This window comes from Alexandromys fortis, unplaced genomic scaffold (assembly GCF_014885135.2).
Source record: "Alexandromys fortis isolate MF-2015 unplaced genomic scaffold, M_Fortis_MF-2015_v1.1 scaffold_162, whole genome shotgun sequence".
In the NCBI taxonomy this organism is placed as follows: domain Eukaryota; kingdom Metazoa; phylum Chordata; class Mammalia; order Rodentia; family Cricetidae; genus Alexandromys; species Alexandromys fortis.
In genome coordinates this window covers 1,205,328-1,211,655 of record NW_026068033.1, presented here as the reverse complement: position 1 = coordinate 1,211,655, position 6,328 = coordinate 1,205,328, and the positions used below count along the sequence as shown (strand labels likewise).

Sequence of the window (6,328 nt, the reverse complement as noted above, 5' to 3'; positions counted from 1 at the left end):
CTCTCTCTCTCTCTCTCTCTCTCCCCCCCTCTCTCTGTCTTTGTCTCTCTCTCCCCCCACTTTCTGTCTCTTCTTACCCCTTCCTCTGTGTGTGTGTGTAGTGATATTTCATTTATATTTTAATAAATAAAGGTTGCCTGAAGTTCAGAGAGTAAAACAGATGCACTGATCAGCCTTACAGACCAGGCAGTGGTAACACACACCTTTAATTGCAGTAGCCACACTAGTTTGCCATAGAAACTGGGCAGTAGTGGTGCATGCCTTTAATCCCAGCCCTAGAGAGGAATATATGTTGGGAGGAGACAGTTCTCCCTTATAGTCTTATTCTGAGACTCCCAGAGGCAGGATCGCCATTTCGGACTGAGGTCAAGGTAAGAACCAGTGGTTGGCTGTTTTGCATTTCTGACCTTCAGGTTGAACCCCAATTTCTGTCTCTGAGTTTTTATTAATCTTGCTACACATGTGTGTGTGTGTGTGTGTGTGTGTGTGTGTGTGTACTAGCACGTATTCTACTAATGGGTCTCCAGGTAATAATTACGAAATATCGATGAGATATAATAACACAACTATTCAGAGGCACCAGAGAGGCCCAGAAAGCCACAGAAACAAAGGGGCGAACAACACCGAGAGAAGGGAACGTCATGGGTGGGATTTGTAGTTATAGATGTCTTTCCTGGGTGCACCCTGCATCATCACAACATAAATCAGTGTGGACTCAAGCAGAACACAAAAGTTTCATTGGTTTTAGGAGTCAGGGGCCAGAGCTTGGCATAGGAGAGTATTTAAGTGGGCATGGGGTAGAGGAGTCTTCGAGGGTGAAAAGCCATGGTTACTCCCCATCTGTTTATATTGTTCGAGGCACACGTAGCTCAGTGGTAGAGACAGAGCTTGCCCACCAGTACCCAGGCTCTAGGTTCAGTCCCTCACTCGCAGTTAAAAACAATAGCATCGGTCAGATCCTTGACTGAGAAAAAGAATCAAACTGAATCAGAAAATCGTCACCTGTCAATGAACTCATCTATCGGAGAGCAAGACTCCGATGGGCCCGTAAAGATGGAGGTCAAATTTGCCTAATTTAACAAGGATCTCCAAACTGTTAATCACTAATTTGAATAACAATATAAAGCAATACCGTTTACACAGAGAAGAACAACAACCACAAGAAACCTCCAGGTGATGCATCTCAAACTCCTGGTAGGCAGTGATGGCTGTGTCCCTGCCATGTGCCCCGGGGGACACATCACCTCCCTCCGTGGTGATCTTGCTAAACGTGTGACCCCAGCAACTCTGACTCAGACATTAGGCAAAGCTAAATCAAGGGTGTCCAACAAAATGACTTCTTGGTCTCCGTTAGAAGAGTCCGAGCCGGGAAGACGAGAGGAAGCTAAAAATGTGCTAGAGACTGGTACACGTGAAGGAGACAGACGCCTCACTGCGCCATGGCATTCAGGGTTGGATCTTAGAGAAGGAGACAAGGACGTCAGAGGAAAATCTGAGGGCGTCCAGAATAATTTATATCTGATTCATGAATAGCATTTTACCAATGTTAATAACTTGATTTTAATGAAGCTGGAAATGCTTGGCTCCTTTTAAAGCCTTTCTGTAAGAAACATGACTTAAAAGCCATGCTGTGTGACTGGGAATCTGATAGTCAAGCATCCATCTGTTTGGGAAACAACTCCACGGGTAAAGTGTTGCCTGCCTTGCCAACACGAGGAGCCTTTTAGTTCAGCCCCCAGAACCGTGTGCATCTAGTGCTGCCTGGTTGTTGTTTGTTTTGTTGTTTTTATAAATGTGAGTTGTGAGGCTTGAACTTGGTTCCTCATTCTTGCATGGCAAGCACTCTGCTGACTGACCCATTTTCCCAGTCCCAAGAAATTAGCGTTATGAGTTCCATTCATCTCTAAAGCGTGACATGGTTACCAGCTGTGTGTGTATGACCTGAAATCTTGTGGTTTTCCTTGGGTACACCCTAAGAGTCAGGGTGTCTCATGGCCTACACTCATTTCTCCAGAAGTTTGCCTATGCCATAAGGCACCCCAACTCAAGCATATACCATCAAGATTTGGGGGTAGGGATGGGGGCTCAGGGTTGAAGAAGAGGTTTTCAGGAACTCTTGGGCCTAAAAGTCATCAAGTTTCTGTACATAAGTGTCTGTGCTGAAGTGTCTAGCAGGTCAGGTGGAGGGAGGGGAGGGCTTCACATCCCGGTGCAGGTGTTTTAGGCTGAGGAGCTGGAGATTTTACCTCTCCACCCTCTTGCTCTCCTTCCTTCATTGCCAACTGAGCACAATTTGATTAGATTAGTTTGAAAATTCGGCTTCTGTCTAATGGTTTACCAGCTGTTAAGGTGAACTAATCGGTGTGACAGCGCTCTAGATTTAAAAAAGAACATATTTAACATATTTACATATTAACTCCTCCCACCTCTGGGCATTAGCGGAAGCTAATCTCTCACGAAGGACAACTCTAAGATAACGAAGGCTTACTTACTCTAACAAAAGCCTCTGAGGCCATGACAGCTAGCTTCGTTTCTTCCGGTTTAAAATCTTGAGACGTGGATGGTTACACTGTTCTTTTCCCCAGAGAAAGGGAGCCGCTTCCCTAGAAGGGGAGGGTGTGCTCAGCTGTCCAGGCCCTCATAAATCTCTGCCAGCCTTTTTCATCAGTAGCATGAGAAGCACCAATTAAGACGTGTGGGTTGTTCAGCCCCATCGTATTGCGGTTTTGCGGAAAACCACATGCTCTCCCTGTTTGTTTTTAATCTTCACGAGGAACAAGGATTGGTTGAGGACTGGGAAATCGTGATTCCACTCATCAAATAGAAGAGAGAAGAAACCCTATTTAAAGAACGCCCTGAGGACTTTTAAGAAGGTGAGACATAGTTCTGATTTCCAGCTGGAACACAGATATAAATACCATGCCCCCCAGTCCCCCACCCCCGATTATCATCCAGTGGGTTGTATCCCCTAAGAAGGGCTCTTTATGGTGACAGAGGTCCTTGGGGCTGAGAACATAGTGTGTCATTCTGGTGCCAGTTGGTCAGGGAAGGTAGCCTTGGGTACCATTTGGATCCCCACCCCAACACACATCTAAATGGTCTTTGAATGCAGCCACAATCAAACCTGCCTACCAGAGAAGTCAGCCACCGCCTCTGGGGACCTGCAATCACACCTTATTGTCATTCTGGTGTGCAAGTGTTAGGAAGCGCATGCAATTAAAATCAGCGTGATTGTAATCAACAGTTATTAATTTCCCATTTTCCTCAGCTGCCGGCGCACTTTTGCAAATCCATAATTCAGGGTGGTGAGGTGACTCAGAGGTTGAAGGTGCCCAGCAACAAGCCTGAGGTCAATCTCCAAGAAGAAAAGAACTGACTCGTAGGTGTCCTCTGACCTCCAACATTTGCATGTCCCCCTTAGATAAATGTAAATAAAATCAATCCACAATTCTTCCAGCAAAATGGTCAAGGCCTCAACTATTCATTGCTTCTTGAAGTTTCTTCTTTCTGTCTCCCAGCTCTCTTTCTCTCCAACGCCATCAAGTTCGGCTGGATTCTAGAGTGTTTAGCGATGAATACTACTTCCTGCCTCCACCAGCGATCTTGGAACTCTGAAGGAAATTCCTGGAAAGAGGCAGAGATCACAAAGGCCAACTGAGGGACCAGAACTTCGATGACGTGCAGTGGTTGGAATGCTGTTAAATTCAGTCCCCTTAGATGGTCATTTATTGTCCTACCCTGTATGTGGTAACTACTTTGATATGTACAAATAGAACCCTAGCTTCCAACCCAAATGCTAAGAATACAGCCAGATAGCACTGGAGTCTCTGGCAGAGGGTTCCCATTGCTCAGAAAGCACTGGAGTCTCTGGCAGAGGGTTCCCATTGCTCGGATGGCACTGGAGTCTCTAGCAGAGGGTTCCCATTGCTCAGATGGCACTGACTGGAGTCTCCGGCAGAGGGTTCCCATTGCCTGCTGTACCTTCCAGTGTATTTGAAACGTTGGTTGGTTTATGGTATTCTTTATTCTGTTACCTTATTTTTAAATCTTGGGAAGTGCATATATCCTGAAATAATAGGTCTTGGCCCACCTCAAGCTGGACCACAGAGGATTTCTGGCAGTTAAACGAGAGCCAGCATTCCTCAGGAACTTGTGCAATAGGTTCCAAGAGGAGTCATCCCCTGCCTCTCTGGCAGAAGGAACATACAGCTCTCCATTGACAAATGCCTGTGGTTTCATATCAAACCCATGCTGGTTTTGGTTCCTAGAGTCCCTGTTCACAAGTAGCTGTCACACACTTCAAACCCCCAACTCTAGCATCTTGGTCCTTCTCACCTCCTCCTCTACCTCAAATTCCCAGACCTGTCCTGTCTCAGAGGCTTCCCTTCCCCCAGACACCCGTTCATTCTCTAATGACAAGGTTCTGCCTCCCCCATCTCACCATCTCTACTATTCTCTCCTGCTCTTCCCCCTTCTCTTGCAGACAGCCCTGGTCATGGCCAGCATCCTTTTCTCTCTACTCTGGAACTCTTCCAAATGCCTCTGGGCATTTTCTCCTTCTTAACTATCATAAAAACCACCCTCTTTCATGGTCAAATGGGCCATTTTGGTGGTTTCTTTTCTGTGCCCCTCACATACTATTAAAACTTGATGAAACTGATACCACATTGGAACATGGAATCCAAGTTCTTGGGCCATGGCCACTCCTAGTTGGCTCCATAATAAACTCTTTTAGCCACTTTGAGGTGAGAGCTGTGTTTCTTACAACAAGATATATTTGCTGAAAATGAAGGACTAACTTACTGGGATATCCCCTACTATAGCATTTTTAGTATTGACCACAGGATCCCTAAGTCTGAGGCAAACAATCGTCCATTGAATTCCAAAGATACCACTGTTGAAATAAGTGTGGTGGGGCTTCATCCCCAGCACCCCAGCCGCCTGCTAGCTTATGCCCGAAATAACAACACACAAACTGTATTCATTTAAGCACTGCTTGGCCCATTTCTATCTAGCCTCTTCTCGGCTAACTCTCGCACCTGGACTAGCCCATTTCTAGTAAGTGTTTGTAGCACCCCAAGGTACACTTACCGGGAAGATTCTAGCCTACATCCATCCTGGGTCGGAGGCATAAGCTAGCCAAGCGGCTGGGGTGCTGGGGACGCAGCCCCGCTGCTCCTATTTCAACAGATGGTGCCCAGACGTGTGGACAACTGAATCCACTGAAAGCCTGAGAAAGCTTGGGAAAGAGTAAAGCAAGCATGTTTTCTTGGTAGCAACAATTTTTCGGGTCTACTCTGCTTACTAGAGGTAAGCAAGTGCTCTCATCTAAGAGAGGCTTCCTGACTCAGCTTTAGCTGCAAAACCCTGCAGCTCATTAAGAGGTCCTGCCAAGAAACACTTAAACAGTGTTGGTGAAAAGCTGAAAGCATGCATTCCGGTTTTCAGCCGTAGCAGGAAAAGAGTTGTGCTGTTTTATTTTTTTTATTTATTTATTATGTATACATTATTCTGTCTGCTTGTTTGCCTGCAGGCCAGAAGAGGGCACCAGACCTCATTACAGATGGTTGTGAGCCACCATGTGGTTGCTGGGACCTTTGGAAGAGCAGGCAATGCTCTTAACCACTGAGCCATCTCTCCAGCCCCAGTTGTGCTGTTTTAAAATGCCGGCTTTCTGGGCCATCCTGCCAGGGCAAACTCTGACTGAGGCAGGAGGGCCAACTACCGAGAGAGGACTTGACTGTTGTCTGTTGTAGCTCGCTGGCTGGCAGGGACCTTGAAATGCAATAGAATTGTGGCTATAAACATGGCTACAGCCTGTATCTCCGCCACGAGGCTGGAAAGCTAAGGAATGGACTGGATCTAGCTGGGAAAGCCACGGCTTTAATCCTACCCATATTGCTCAGTAAATTAAAGACTCATGTGGCCAGAAAAAGAGATATACAGTAAAGAGTGATTCAAAGATAAAGAAAATGTTTAAATGATTTACAGTGTGTTAAAAATATATGCAAGCTAAAAGTTAAAAGTTCTTAAAAGTTAAAAAAAAAAGAAACAAAGAGAGTAGTTGGGTGTGGTAGTACACACCTTTAATCCCAACACTTGGGAGGCAGAGGGAGATTGACCTCTGTGACTTCAAGGTGTGGTAGCACACACCTTTAATCCCAGTGCCTAGAAGGCAGAGACAAACAGATCTCTGTGAGTTCAAGGTGTAGTAGCACACACTTTTAATCCCAATGCCTGGGAGGCAGAGACAAGCGGATCTCTGAGAGTTCAAGGACAGCCTGGTCTACAGAGTTATTCCAGGACAAAGATACAGAGAATATAAAAT

General features: G+C 45.9%; 1 long non-coding RNA gene across 1 annotated transcript in view; it reads left to right on the top strand.

Moving 5' to 3' along the window:
* LOC126515288 (uncharacterized) overlaps positions 1-3,383 on the top strand; it is a 9,215-nt gene extending 5,832 nt beyond the window's left edge. Inside the window, exons 2-3 of the long non-coding RNA XR_007595812.1 lie at positions 2,781-2,873; positions 3,269-3,383. This is a non-coding gene — a long non-coding RNA (uncharacterized lncRNA). The remainder of the gene's footprint in view (positions 1-2,780; positions 2,874-3,268) is intronic.
* Positions 3,384-6,328: the final 2,945 nt, after the last annotated feature.